We start from the raw sequence: 15790 nt of genomic DNA, 5'->3' as shown, positions 1-15790 counted from the left end.
GGTGGAGGAAGGTGATTCTTGTTGTTAGGTAGACAAGAATGTGAAGAGTCAGGTCTCCCATTTTAACGATATTGAGTCGGTAAATGTGCTTGGTTTAGATGTGTGGGTCAGGGGGGGAGTGGAATTAAAATAGAAGTGTTGTCGTTGGGGAGAGTGATCGTGTGTGCGAGAAGTTGAGCGACTGGCCATATTTTTACATGTATAGTTGTTTGCTTATAGAACTAGGTGTCGGGCTTCCATTTTCGGACTTCCAATGTAGGGTGTTGTTTTGGTTGAACTGTGCTCCAACACAGTTACATCTAAATTCTTGGGGATTTGTCAGGGCCTTTGAAATTTTGATGGAGTTGTTAGAGCAACCTCCATCGCTAAGATTGTTTTTCTCATTATTTCAATCCAAAGGGGTTAGGAGGGGATTGTGGATGAACTTGAGTAGTTATCCTGGCAGGTCAATATTTTCTTTGTATAAATCAGCGTTGAAAGACTTTAAAATAATGTTCATAGAAATTAGAAGTGCATTGGATGAATTCTCATTTTATTTGAATGAATTTCTAGAAGAAAGGTTCCCCCTTTCTTGTTCTCCTAAACCTATGCAAGTTTTAGATGTCGAGGATAGGTGTGTTGATGATAATGTAATAATGGACTTTTTAATTTCTGAAATGGAATCTAGAAAGTTGTTGTCTGTTGTTGAACTGTTGAGATGGGATACAGATAGGTAGGATGTGCTGGATTATATAGGTAAATGTAGGTTTGGTAGGGATATGCTTGATGCCAGTACTTTGTATGTAAACATGATTTTGTTTGTACTTGATGGTTATGCAGGAGAGAAAGCATCGACCATAACAACAGCTGGCCTGAAGTCATTTTTTAGTCAAAGGAAGAAAAATGAAAAGGAGGGTTCGACTATGAATGTTGAGAAGAAAACTAGGGTTGGTGTTGTACAGTTTGAGCTAAAAACTAGGGGGAAACAAAAAAGGCGACAGCTGACTATCAAACCGTCTAAGATTATTGATTTAAAGAATGAGAACAACGTTAATCTGGAATTGGTGGAGACTACCTATGCATCTCAGAAAAGGCTTCGTGAGTAACTGGAGGATGAACATGCAAAATCCATTTGGAGCAAATTGTTTCCTTTTATGGCTCTTGCAGATCAGTTTGGACAGTTTCCTGCTGATATAAAAATGATTAATGAAGTTGGCCATGTAGGAGTTAGCCGCTTTCTTCAGGTATGTTTATCTATGGTTGTCATTGAAGTTTTCATACTGTTGTGAGTTCTTAACTCATTCATTTTTTGCTTTTTAGGTTATTAGAACTCGACTGGTGTCAATTGATTGAACACAGGAGCTTGCTCTTGAAAAAAAAAAGAGGGATGCTGTTGCTGTTGAGGAGTTGACTAAGGTTGTGGATGAGAACAAGAAGAAAGTTGCTAAAGTTTCTTCTTCTCTAAAGGTAAGGGATTCGGAGCTCACTGTGATAAAAGGTCATCAACAATTAGTGGAAAGTGAACTGAAGGAGCTGAAGGTAGAGAAGAACAGCTAGCCGTTCGGGTGAAGGAGCTGGAGACTGAAGTCTATGAATCTTTTGCTCAAGGATTTGATCGAGAAGTTTCTCAAGTTCAAGCAGTGTTTCCGAAAGCATTTGTTGAAAAATTGGATGCGACAAAAGTGGTTATAGATGGGAAGTTGGTTGATGATGACGCTATGGTCGAAGGAAAAGTCGAGAGCTCCAACATTGGCCAAAAAGAGGATTAAGCTTTGCCCCCGTAATAGCATGTAGTTTAATTTTGATAAACTTTGTTTATTTTGAATTGATTGGACTCGTTGTTGCCGATTTTATATATCGATTTGTTTATATGTTTATAGTATCCGAGTATGAAGCTCGGTTGGTACCTTTGACTGTTTGATTAACAGGTTAAATGTTTTGATAGTAATTTTGTAATTGCCTTTTGGAAATGGTCAAAGATAGTTGAATTGCAAAATTGCCTTGTTACACTGATTGAAAGATACATGAACAGGTTGGGCGTCCGACCTCATTAAAACCTGCTCAAAGTAAAACCCTATGTGGGAAAAAATCTCATGAGTGGAAAAAAGAGTATCTTCATTCACCGTAATGTTTGGACTCATCTTTGATACAACTTTAGTGATGAAACATTCTGCATTCCTGGAATTGGATCTTCCTTTAGTGTTTGTAACAAGTAAGCCCCCATTTCGAGTACTGTATCAATGCGGTAGGGGCCTTCCCATGTTGCAGCTAGTTTGCTATGGCCTGGCGGTCTTCGTGCTTCTTCTGTTCATCGGAGGACGAGGTCGCCTGCCTGGAAAGCTTGAGGAACTACTCTTTTCTTATGCTTCCGTTCAATCAACTGTTGCATTGCCCTTTATCTCAGGGTGGCGAATTCTCTGTCTTCCTCGGCAATGTCCAAGTTTGCTGTTCTTGCGGTTGTATTGTTACTGTTGTTGTACAGCTTGGCCCTCAAAGTAGGATGGACGATTTCCATGGGCATCATTGCGTCTGCCCCGAATACTAATCGGAAGGGGGTGTCTCCCATAGTTGATTGAACCATGGTGTTATAGTTTCATAGTATTTCAGGAATAAGGTTGGCCCATTGGCCCTTTGTGTTACTGAGCCTTCTTTTAATTGCTTGCAGTATGAGTCAATTGGTTGCCTTTACTCGCCCATTGGTTTGGGGTGTTCGACAGAACTAAAATGGTGTTTAATATGAAAATTCTGTAAAAAAAAAAAGGCGAGATTATGGTCAATAAATTGTCTACCATTGTCAAAAATGATCTCACCAGGTATACAGTATCTGCTTATGATTTGTTTCCATAGGAATGATTGTACATTTTCTATTGTTATGCATGCCAGTGGTTGTACTTCGATCCACTTGAAAAAGTAATCTATTGATACTAAAAAATTTTTTACCTGCCTGGTGCTTTTGGGAAGGGTCCGAAGATATCCAACCCCCACCTATAGAATGGCCAGCTTACCTCAGTGTTGTGCAATACTTCGGCGGGTGTATGTATGACTACAACATGCTTATAGCAGTTATCACATTTTTGCACCTTAAGTATACAGTCTCTTTTCAGTGTTGGCCAGTAGTAACCTACTTGAAGCAATTTGGCTGCTAAGCTTCGTCCTCTGATGTGATTCCCACATACTCCTTCATGGACCTCGGCCATAACTGATATTGCCTCTTCACTGCTGAGACACTTGAGTAGTGGTTGTGAAAATCCTTGTCTGTATAGGTCGGACCATATCATGGTGTACTCGCCCTTCTTCGGAAGAGCTGTAGATTTGTTTCATCTGGAGGGATGACCCCTTCGTTGATATATTTGATAATGGGGGATCGCCAATCATCCACCTGTGTGATACTTAATATGCATATTAAATCAACGCTAGGTTTTTCGAGCGTTAATTGTGATAATGTTGGTGGGTGTGTGCTCTTTCTGGTGGTCGCTAGTTTAGACAAAATGTCAGCTCAAGAATTATGTTCCCTAGGTATATGAATAATTTCAAATTTAACAAATTTTGAAATGAGATCCTTTGCTATGAGCCAATATTATTCTAGCAGAGGATCTCGTACCTGGAAAGATCCATTGATCTGTTGCACGACCAAGAGTGAGTCACGGTACACCATGAGCCATGATATCTGCAAGTTGTATGTAAGCCTTAGGCTGGTGATCAGAGCTTCATATTTTACTTGGTTATTGCTTGCATCAAAAGAGAAGCGCAATAATTATTCAATTATTACCGTGGCTCCATCTTCAAGGAGGATTCCAGCGCCACTACCTTCGCTGTTAGATGCACCGTCTACATATAGCTTCTAAGTAGGTTCTTAGGGTTGTGGGTTAAGGGTATTGAATTCTGATATGAAGTCGGCTAATATTTGTGACTTTAATGTTGGTCTTGACTGGTATTGGATATCAAATTCTAAAAGTTTTATAGACTATTTAATTAATCTTCCGATGAGCTCTGGTCTAGTTAAGATCTGTCAAAGTGGTTGATCTGTCCGTGTAATGATCGTGTGACTTTAAAAATAGTGCCTTAATCTTCTGGCAGTAGTTACTAAGGCTAGAGCTAGCTACTCTATCTTTGGGTATCTTTACTCGACCAACTATGAAATCCTACTGCCAAAATATACCGGCCTTTGCATTTTTTCTGTTTCAACAACAAGAACTGAACTGATAGCATGGTTAGAAACAGATAAATAAATATATAACGATTTACCAACTTTCGGGCTTTGAAGTATGAGCAGTGATGATAGAATAGTCTTTAGCTCTAGGAATAACCTCTCGCAATCCTCTCCCAACTATACTTCATCGAACGACTCATCCGAAAGTTCTCAACCTCATCAATCACTTTGCAAACCTATTACCGGTCATAAGTCTCATCCACAAAACTCTCTCACGAGAACCAAAGCTCCACAACTTTTTGTGACGTTGCACACTTACAAGTTTCATCATCTGCGTCCACCACATGTCTAAAGAACTAACATATCGCTTGCTATGTCTAAAGGTCGCACGTATCCCCAAAACAAACTTCGAGTTTACTCAGAAGAATACGACCCCTTAGAAAAGGAGGACAAGTAACAAGGAGTTCATAAGAGTTTGAAAAAATGGTTGAAATCAAAATCAATCGAGGATGTATAAGAAATGAAGATTTTTGGAAAGAAAATCAATTAACAACTTTAATGATAACTCCCGAATCAAAGAAATCTGATAGGAACCATAAGAGAAAAAATAGTGCAGTAGTTAGAAATGAATTCAAGCTGATTCAAAGAAGTATGAGATTTATAGAAGAAGTATAACTAAAGCCAATGGTAACGTTCATAAAATCTAAGGGTATGATTAGAAATACCTTTGAATACATTATTCATAAAAAGATGAAAAACTTAAGGAAAATTATTTCACGTTTTAAAAGAAAAGGTACGCAACGATCATTTTGCAATAACGATAAAAGCATAAACATTGTGTCATGTTAGAACAAGCTCAAGTTGAATCAAAGATATATAAAGGTTACAAGGAGAAGATAACTGAAGTCGAGGCTATGTCCACAAAATTTTTAAGAGGATGTTATGGAACGTAATTAAATAGGCATCCATTAACAATGGATGAAATTGAAAAAATCATTCTACCTTCTCAAAGAAAAGATGTGAGACATATTTTTCCAAAAGAAGTCTTAAAAGCATAAATGTTGTATTACGTCAAAACAACTTTTAAATTAAAGATAAAATATGTGAGGTTTGAAAAATGAAAATTAATTGGGTTAAAGGCCAAAAATAATTTCTCAAAAATCTTGAGAGATACTTAGGTATTTAATCAAATAAAAGCATGTAGTAAAAGCTAAAAATAATCTTATAAGGTTGGAAGAAAATCAAATTTTGTTCAGAAAAGAAAATCTGAGGTAAGGTTTCAAAATACATAAGTTTTCAAAGTTCATATAAAGAAGTGTATGCAAAAGCTAAAAATAATCTTATCAAAAATTCAAATAGTTGTGAACATAAATAGGCTAGAGAAGAATTGAACTAATATTTTTTCAAAAAGAATCTGAAACAAGAGCTTTAGAAGGAAATTACAAGGAATGATGGGTCGCACCCAAACGAATTCAAATCACAACAATGAGTTGCACAACTCAAGTAGAGGAATGCAAAGTTAAGGAGAACCTTGCATAAGAATAAACCAAAACTTCTTTAAAAAGGTTTAAAATAAAACTCTGAAAGATTACTTGAAATTATAACCTTATAAGGATATTCAAGAATATTAAGATATGCTAGAGAAGGAAATAAATTTACATTTCGAGAAAGAAGCTTAAATCAAAGGAGTTCGGATAGAATTCACAAAGCATGTCAAATCCAACAAGTTTTCAGCTGATCCGAAGGAATTACAAAGATTGTAAAGAAAGACAACTCAATTCAATAGCAAATTCTCAAAGATTTTAATGGTGACTCTAATGCATCAAATAGTTCAAAATTACATCAAAGATTACATGAGTCAAGAAGAGGAGTTTAAACAAATAAAAATAGATATCTTAAGGAATTTAGGTAGACATACACAATTAAGATCAAACAAGAATGCATATGAATTAAAGAATAGTATTGGAAAATAATCAAACTACTTTTTAAGAAAGAAATCTCAAACAAGAACCTCAAGGCAAACCATATGAAAGAATAAGTCACATGACACTAACAGAGTTCAAGATACGTAACCGAGTAAACTTGAGACGCAACTTCTAACATTTCTCAAAACCCATGATTCGCATTACCTATAAATATAATAAATCATATATCGTTTATAATAATCCATTATATTCCCATTAGTGTTAAACTGGCCAAACTTAATACCATGAAGTATGTAATGATAGACTAACGACACTAATCATTAGACCGTCATGTGCATAAAACTCTAACTCTCATCATCTAGAAGAGACCTACAGCATGACAGACGCTCAAAATATGCAATTGAAGCATAGTCAGTCCATTTCTCATGCTCTACAAGAAAGACTGCTCTGATACCATAATATAACTCCCTTACTACCAGAATGTCACGCTACCAGAATGCCACTCTGATACTTTTTCTTTCTTTTTAACAAACGTATATATATATATATATATATATATATATATATACATACACACACAGAGAGAGAGACATACAACACAATTACATCTACATCAAAACATATAAATATATACAAAGTCTTATCACAAAATCAGAACTCCTATCCCTCTTTACAAAGATATAATAATAATGGCGAGGGAAAAGTAATAACTAAGCTAATACAACAATATCGCATAACCAAAAGCGTATTAATCTCTTCATAAGCTTTTTCATCCGTTTCCTGAAAAGATAAGGCTGTAGAGGGTGAGAACCTAACCACACGGTCTCACTAGAGGAGTTTTAGATTGTCATAAGAAGATATATAAAAGAAAGTTATTTTCAACCTCAGTGATCATCGCTCGTCTTATGAATCCTTTCGAAAATCAACAATTACTTATCAAAAATCCTAATTCATATTTCAATTATAAAAATTCCAATCAAACATAACATTCTATAACATTTCACTACTTATCAAAGGACCATACTAACCAAACTTACCATTGATTCATCCAATCACGACCTCCGGCCCAAACATAACCAAATCACGGCATTCGGTTAACACAAATCAAATCAAGGCCTCAGCCCCAACACAAATCAAATCATAGCCTCCGGCCTAACACAAAATCAAATCAACACTCAAACCACCATAATCCGAACCAACCAGTCATAATCACAAGTAATAAAGTTCAAACATAATCAAGAGCAATTACAGCAAGCATAGCAATTAGCAAATAATCAGAAATATTCACATAGACAAACCAAATACAATATGCACATCCAAACAATATCACATAGATGCATATGATGTATGCCTGTCCTACTGGCCATGAGCTCACGTGTTGGTTAAATTGCTGAACCTAACATATCGCAAGGAGAGTGCCCTATGCACCTCGCAGGGTTGAGTGCCCTGTATATCTTTCCTCCGAGAAAAATCACGAGTAAGCGGGATTAACCACCGTCCTTGCCAATTCACAATCACATTTCAATAATAATCACAAACTAACTGGGATATAGTGCCCATGCACACTCTTGAGACATGGTGCTCGGCACACTTTAGAATTCTACTCATAAGTATAGTCAAACTTATTCATACTCCAAATCAAGATCAAAATCATTTTTCCGTCCGTCCTTTGAACGGCATATAATAGACAAACCCCATTTTCGTTTAAAATAAGTTTCATAAACTTTCGAGGTTCGGGGGCCAAGTTATGACCCATCGAATCTAGTTAGAATCACTTTTTATCCAAAAACTTAGCACATTCAAAATAGACCTTTGTCTAAATTCATTCTTCACAAAACCCACTTTCTTTACATTACATCATTTAACACTTTTTCTCCAATCATTTTCCTTTAAAACCAATACCTCTTTTGTAACATTTTTCGGAACCTCCAAAGCAACTTCACTTAAAATTATTTCTCTTTTATAAAAACTCATTTTCACTTAACCAAAATCCTCGAACTAACTTCAAAACCATTTGAAGTTTAAACTTCTTTCAAAAGACTCAAAAATTATTTATTCTTAAATCAATCATTTAATTAAGTCCAAACTTATAAAAATTTCGACAACACCTCCCCTAAAATCTGGACTTTACCACCCTTCAAGGGTCCATCCAAATCACACTTCTCAACCCTTTTCAACAGTTTTAAAACCAAACTATTCCTCAATATAAACGTATAAATCAGATTTTTAATACAAAATCATTTCTCAATATAAATATATAAATCAGATTTCCAATATAAAACCATTTCTCAATATAAATATACAAATCAGATTTTCAAATCAATCTTTCATTAACTACCACAATGCCAACCCAATCAATTCAAGAATTCAGTCAAGTAAACAATCACGTTCATCCAAAATAACTTATTCAATCTATAAGACTCACATAATCACCAAAAATGTATTTCTCGCATCAATATCGATTTATAACAATTCTATAATATAAAATATGTTTTAAGAAAAATACCTACCTCGAATAGTAGAAACCCATAAAACCAAGCGCGCCTAAAAACCCTTTTCTCTCGGCCTGCAATCAGCAGCATCAAATTCGACTATCTTTTGCAGCAGACAGCCACAAAAGGACCATGCGACAACAGTAACTCAACCCTGAGATATTAACGTCACGTAAAACTCAATAATATATAACAGAACAATGACTATAGGGATTTAGAATAAGGAACAGCTTACCAAACTTACGAATAAGCAAGATAATGGAGCAACAGTAGCTCCAATGATGACTTCCGGCGAACAGAACAGCAGTAGTGAGCTCCGGCGGCGATGCAGCAGCTTGATGTTGCATGCAATAACCATTGAACCCAACATGCAAGAATCGAAACTCGATCCTACATCACAAACACCTAAGAATCTCTAACAGATATAACAAAATACTGATGTCAAGGGTTCCAGAATGAAAACGGCTACCATAACTAAAGAGGATCGGCTAAACCGAATAGCAGTAGCTCCGACGGTGGTTCTGACTACGAAAGCTACAGCAGCGCAGCTCAAAACAGCGAGTAGCAGCGGCGGAGAAAGCTCCGGCAGTGACGGCGACAGGCCCAACGGCGGTGGCGATGAAGCTGGCCGCGACTCTCTCTCCCTCACACATCTTCTATCTCTTCACGGACCTCCATTGATGGCAATGGTGAAGACCTCGGCAGCATCTTGTCGCGGCTCCAACAATGGTGACGACACGAACGGCGGCGGCGAGATGGAAGCTCGGCGACGGTGGTTCTCTCACGAGCTCTCTCTCTGTCTCCTCTGGCTCCCTCTGCGACGGTGACGCTTCCCCAACAGCGGCAACGCCTCCCTCTCTTCGACGCGGGCTTGACAGCGACACGACGGCGGTGGCACCAAGCCCTGCCGTTTACATTCTCCCCTCTCTTTCTCTCTTCTTCTTCGCCGATTCTCTCTCTTTATCTCTTTTCCTTTCTTTCTTTTCGTGGGTAAGGGGTTGTGGCTAGGGAGGCCCTTAACTTAATAGGGGTCGCTCAAAGAGGTACGAAGTGACTCTGCGCTTGTGCAGAAGAACAAAATGAGTTTCACTATATAGGTACGAAGAGGCTTCCGCGCCTGTCAAGCCATTGCCCCTACGCCCCATAGAAATTGTCTACCTGAAATTGTCCCTTGGCCCGTAGGTCTTGGCACAAGGTTAGAATTCTAGCTCTTCCAGAGTGGTATCTCACTGATGGCCCAGGCCCCCCGGAAGGAGGCCTTCTTCGCCCTCCACCTAGTGAGGTGAGTATGTTGTATTGTGTTAGGATTAGGAGTAGTGTAAATTAGGGTTTGTTTTGGGGATTTTGGGATTTTGTAGAGCAAGAATTTTAATAAAAATAAAAAGGTAGAGTAATAATTTTAAAATCAAATTAAATACAAAATAATTATCTTTGAAGTACCATTTAATTATCAACTTGTAAATTATTTTCAAATAAATGCTAATTCAATAAAAATTGGAGATAATCAAATTCATTCTCCTTTATTCATAAATAAGTTTCAAAGTCTAAATATTCAAAATATAGCATATAAAATTCTCATTGTTTTTCAATTACTAAAACTTTAAATATATAAATAAAAAATACTCAATTACTATAAAAATTACATGAGTGCTAATTGATTTAAAACTCAAAACCTCGTAACTTAGTCTTAATTACCTTTTTATAAGATAATTTTCAGAAAATATAAATCATAAATAAATATCAATAATTTCAATTAACTCATAATTTAATTTATGAAATTCTAGGGTCTTACAGTTTTCTTTTCTTTCGAAGGAGTTGCCTCCTCTGGACAAACTTCTAGCATAGGCTCGTCGTTTGAGTTTGTGTTCTTAGGATCCTCTTTGTCTTGCTTTTCATTTTGGGCTATTAAGTCAGTCATTCTCTGAATCTCTGCTTGGAGTTTTGCATTTTTCACCGACAACTCGGCTTGTGACAGTTGTCGAATCCTATTGTCGACCATTGTTGAAGACCCTGTGAAAAGAGTGTATTATAAAAGAGAGCTAATATGGTGGGGTTAGTATTCTGGCCCCCACGATAGGCGCCAAATGTTCTGTTCGTGATGGTCTTGCCAAGCTATAGTGATTCCTTGTAGAGCGACAAACTGCTTTCACTGGGAGAGCTATACATCGATTTGTGTTGAACACCTCGAGCGGAAACATCTGCAAAAGATACTCCGACACTCAAGTTAGAGGAGAGTGTCAACAATAATAAAGAAAAACAAATGAAACAAGCGAATCAGAGTGTGATGAGAAGATGACTAAGCAAAAGTAAACGGATATGACCCTGATGAACTTTTTGCTGTTCTCTTTCCTTTTTAAAGAGAGAGAGTTCGTTGTGCTGGGCTCGTAGCCAGTCAATATTCTCGGTAAGTTCTGCCCTCATCGTGTTGTTGGTTTTGAGATTTTGTCGTTATGTTGTTTGTTACGCGATTTATGGCTCACATGTCCAAACTTATAGCGTCTTGTGACCGAGATATGACGTACGTATCAAGAATGATAAACATATATACATTTCCCAAGTACACTTTACCTGGTACTCTAGGTATATCTAATTACGTAAATCTCGCTAAATGCCTAAACCCTAACTTTGTGAACTTGACGTGTCGTGGCCCATGCATAAAAGTGAGAGGTATGTTAACTCACCCCCTAACCGTGCAAATTGTAAATAAAGGGTGAAAATGTGCTGGTACCCACTTGAGTTTGGAGTTTGACAAATGATTTATAATTTAAAATTTAAAATAAATAAAATATTTTTAAAAATAAAATTATAATTAATTAGGATGTTAATTAGTGTATGAATAATAAAAAATGTCTAACAAAAAAAGAATTTAACTCAAGAGTTGTAAACCCCGGTTAAATTAGTAGATAATTAGTCAGTAAATTAGTTTTTAATAAGGAAGACTAAAAATGCGAATATTATATCAAATTAGAATAGAGCTCATCAAAACGAGAATTTTGACACTAATTTCGAAGAAAACAGTCCAAGATTAGACCGAACAGGCCGAACCGATTGAACCGGACCCAAACCGGACCATCGGTCCAACCGGGCCATCACATTAAATGAGCCCAATAGCTCTTCTCTCTCCCACATTTCACCCGATAGCAGCGTGAAGCACCCAGGGAAGAGAAGTAGTGCCGAACCCTTACGACAAACTTCCGTACGCCGTAACTTCTCCGTCCGAGCTCCGATTGCCGCACCGTTTGTGGCCACGCATTCACCGCATCGAGCTCTACGTTTCTACCGGAACAATTTCATAGGTAATTTGCTATTTCACCTCAGTCTCTTCTTTCCCCCAATTTTCGAATTATGAATAGGAAGGTTGAATTTTTTTTATTTCTGATATTTTAGGATCCAATTAGCTTGAGGAAAATGTTCACTCTTACTTATGTGAGACTTGGGTAAGGTGAGGATAGGATAATTCTATTTTAATTTCATTGAATTTAAGCTTTGAGTATTAAATTGGATATATATGTGTTATGAATGTGTATTAGGTTGTGAATAAATAATTGGAACTTGAAATTGTGAATACTGGAACTTGGAGGAAGCTGATTAGTTAAGGTTTTGAGGGCTGTGTTCTTTAGAAAAAATTATCTTGGAATAATACTTGGGAATCGGCTAAGGTATGTTTTAGGTTTCTTGCATTTAATATATAATGTTTTGTGAAAACTTAGGCTAGATGACCATAGGATAAGTTGGATTGCATGTGTATATTTAATACTTAGTATCCTGTTGATGAACATGGTTGGTTGGGTGCTTGTTGATTAACTGGTGATTTGGTGAATTATTGATTTGAGGTATAACTATTGTGGAGGTTGTTGTGATAATGTGGTACTTTGTGTTAAAAGCCTAAGATTTGTGAACTATGATTCTTAGTTGAATTTTGATTGTTGGATTTGAATATTGTAGGAGTTTAATTGTTGATCTGAGGTAGATTTATTGTGGTGATTGTTATGATGATGAGGAAGGGTATGTTGAATTGAAAAGAATGCAGGTTTGGACCCGAAAAGGGTGGCAAAGTCCGAGTTTTAGAGGAGATGCTGCCGAAATTTTATAAAAATTAGAGATTTTGTTTATGTGATTATTTAAAAAGATTTAGATTCAAAGGTTATATGGTTTGATTTTGAGTTATTAAGAAAATGAGCATGTTTTAAGTTTGATTCATTTAGAAAAGAATGAATTATGTTTTGAATTGGAACTATTGATGGACAGAATGGGAGGTGTGATAATGAAGGGTAAGGATTGAATATGATTGATGTATGATGATGAATGAGATGCGATTGAGAATGATGTGGATGTTGATGAATTATAATTGAATTATTTATAAGGCTTATGAATTTGAATAATCTGAGATACGAGATTCCCTGGATGAAGTGCCGTGGCTTGCCACCACGTGTACCAGGTAGAAAACTCGATACTCTGTTGACCCTACGACGTAAGTGTGACCGGGTACTATATAAATTCTCGGGAATGTTACCCCATTGAGCAATATTGATTGTTTGAGAAAAAGCTATGAATAGACTCTTGGGGATGCACGTCGGAGGACAGTCTAAGTTCAATTCAGACTTGTCGAGTTGGCTGGATAACCGACAGATGAGCCTCATCAGTCATAGGATAGGCATGCATCATATGCACATTACTTGAATTACTTGCTTGTGCTTTAATTGGCTGTGCCTATATGTATTTGTCATGTTAAATGTGTATTTGTTACCTGCAGTATTTGTAACCTTCTTGTGCTTGCCTTTACCTGTTTATTTGTCTGTGAAAATGCATGATGGAGTTGGAGGTATGGAAGGATGGCAGTATGGGACTTAGATTTAAGGTTAAGTTAAGTTAGGTTTAAATATGCTTAGAAAACCACCTTTTATGGCTCCTGTTTAATACTTTAAGCTCTATAATCTGAATGTCGGCGTTCTAGGATTGCCTCTGGCATTCCCAGGACCTTATATATTATGTGTGTGGCACTTTTACCATACTGAGAATCTCCGGTTCTCATTCCATACTATGTTGTTGTTTTTCAGATGCAGGTCGAGAGGCATCTCGTTAGGCGTCTGGGATCTTGAAGCGGAGTGGTTACTGGGTAATTTTGATGTACAGTGATGTATATATATGTACTTAGTTTTCTCTTCGCATAACTTGTTCTTTTTGGATCCTCTTAGAGGTTTATGGAGAGGTATGATTGTGTATATGTACTTTTGGGTTTTGGATATGTATGTATATATGTGTAAATATTCTCCGGCCAGTCTTGACTTCGCAGGCTGAGTTAGGAGCTTGTTATTTTGTATCTTTGGCACTCTACTCCTACTTCTGTCATCTTATGTTTAGTAGTTATAGTTTTCTTAGCATGCAAGTTAACTCATTCCTTGAGCGTTGTGCTTTTATTTTAAGATTTTTATTTCCTCTATTCTTCAAGGCTCCTAGCATATTATAATTCTTCGGCTATTATATGTACTCATTTTATTTTAGAGGTCGTAATACCACACCACCTCCGTTTTACGACTTAAGCGTAAAGTTTTGTGTGGTAGGGTGTTACAAGAGTAATTCTAATGCCATTTTTGTTCTTATTTACAGTAAAAGAAAAACTACAAAAAAATTTTCCTTCATGTACGTATAGCACTATAGCCCCTCTTCCCACGTCACCTAGCCCCGCCGGCCGTTTAGAGTCAATTCCATATCTCTTTTTCTTCTTCTATTTTGGATGTGTTTTTTTTATTTTAGATATTTTTTAATTTTAAATATTTGTTTTTTTATATATTTTAAAACATAACATCTAAAACTTAACAGAAAAATATCTAAATCCAAGACCTAACAAAAATAATTTCAAACTAATTGAAAAAAATATCTAAAATCTAACAAAAAGAAATATTTAATTAAAACCATTGTACAAAAATTTTTAAAGGTGAGTATCTAATTAAATTCATTGTACAAGAACTTCCAAAAGTAATCCGAGAAGAAGAACGTGGAGGCAGAGGCGGCGCGAAGGGAGAGACACTGAGAGAGAGGCGCGAAGGGAAAAAAGAAGAAGAGACGCGGAGGGAGAGGAGAAGAGAGATGAGGGGTGGGAGGGCGAGCATTTTTTGAGCATAAAACTAATTTTTCAAATTTTAAAATCAGTGTTTTTTGAAAAGATGGTTGTTTGGCTGTATATAGAGTTAAATTGGTTCCTTAGACTTTATTTTGCTTTAGAAAAAGTATGGAAGCAACTTCACTATCAACCAACTTTAAACAATTTTTCAAAAAATAAGATTTTGAGAATTCTGCAATGTCTAGCTACCGTCGCATGCCACCACATCATTCACTGTAACTGATCCCTGCATGGCAATCGGAGTGGGAGAGGAAGGAGAAGGTGAGGTGGTAGTGGAAGAGGAAGAGGAGAGTGGTGTGTTTTTTTTTTTTTTTTTTTTTCAAATTTAGTGTGAGTAATAATAAAAAGTGAAATAGAGTTAAGAGATTGTGGAATCTATTTTTGTGTTATTGAGACTTTTGTTGCAAATCATATTGTAGTTAGCTGGAATTTACTGGTAGTATCATGATTGATTATCTAACAAAATTGTTTTCTTAAACAATAAAAATTGATTGATATATGGACGAAAAAATTGGTTCTTAAACCGCGCAAAGTTTCAAAATTTTAAAAGAATGAAGCAAATGGCCAACCGAATACGAGCTATAATAAACATAAGAATTGAAAATGCCTTTTGTTAAAATTAATTAAGACTACAAAACTGTACAATAAATTAATAAAATTACCTCAGGGAGTTGGTGAAACGAATGAATGAATGTAAAAATGAAGATGCAGAGGGCCCTTAAGTTGGTGATGTCTCTTTAAGAGGTGTGGGCTACCAATTGCATGAGATATTAATTGTAAGAGATAGGTGAAATCATGCAGGTAATTAGTCTCTTTACGACAAGAGGAAAGGGAGGCTGAAAATTTATGGTTCCTTTAATTTGAAAAACAAACAGCATATACAAAATTGTGTCTTTTAAGATAAATACAAATTCTTAGTGGTGTACTTGTCCTGAATATTTGGTTTAATTTGACGTAGTGGTCAAAGTCTCAACTTATGAAGGTATATAATGCAAATAAATCTCAGGGGTAAGATATAATTGGAAGTAAAAGGACAAAGGGCAAAACACATTGCACTTGAAATTTTATCGATATATAGAAGTGATAATTTAACCATATATAGGTTTTACAAAATTAATACTAA

At 36.3% G+C, this 15790-nt stretch overlaps 1 long non-coding RNA gene across 1 annotated transcript; it reads left to right on the top strand.

Moving 5' to 3' along the window:
• The first annotated feature begins 11671 nt into the window (after positions 1-11671).
• On the top strand, positions 11672-13895 carry LOC112746922 (uncharacterized). The gene is made up of 4 exons (XR_003174671.2): positions 11672-11842; positions 11934-11988; positions 12077-12205; positions 13604-13895. It is a non-coding gene; the product is annotated as an uncharacterized lncRNA (long non-coding RNA).
• The last annotated feature ends 1895 nt before the right edge of the window (positions 13896-15790 follow it).

The sequence above is a fragment of the Arachis hypogaea genome, chromosome 15, assembly GCF_003086295.3.
Source record: "Arachis hypogaea cultivar Tifrunner chromosome 15, arahy.Tifrunner.gnm2.J5K5, whole genome shotgun sequence".
Classification (NCBI taxonomy): domain Eukaryota; kingdom Viridiplantae; phylum Streptophyta; class Magnoliopsida; order Fabales; family Fabaceae; genus Arachis; species Arachis hypogaea.
This window is presented reverse-complemented; position numbering and strand designations above follow the sequence as displayed.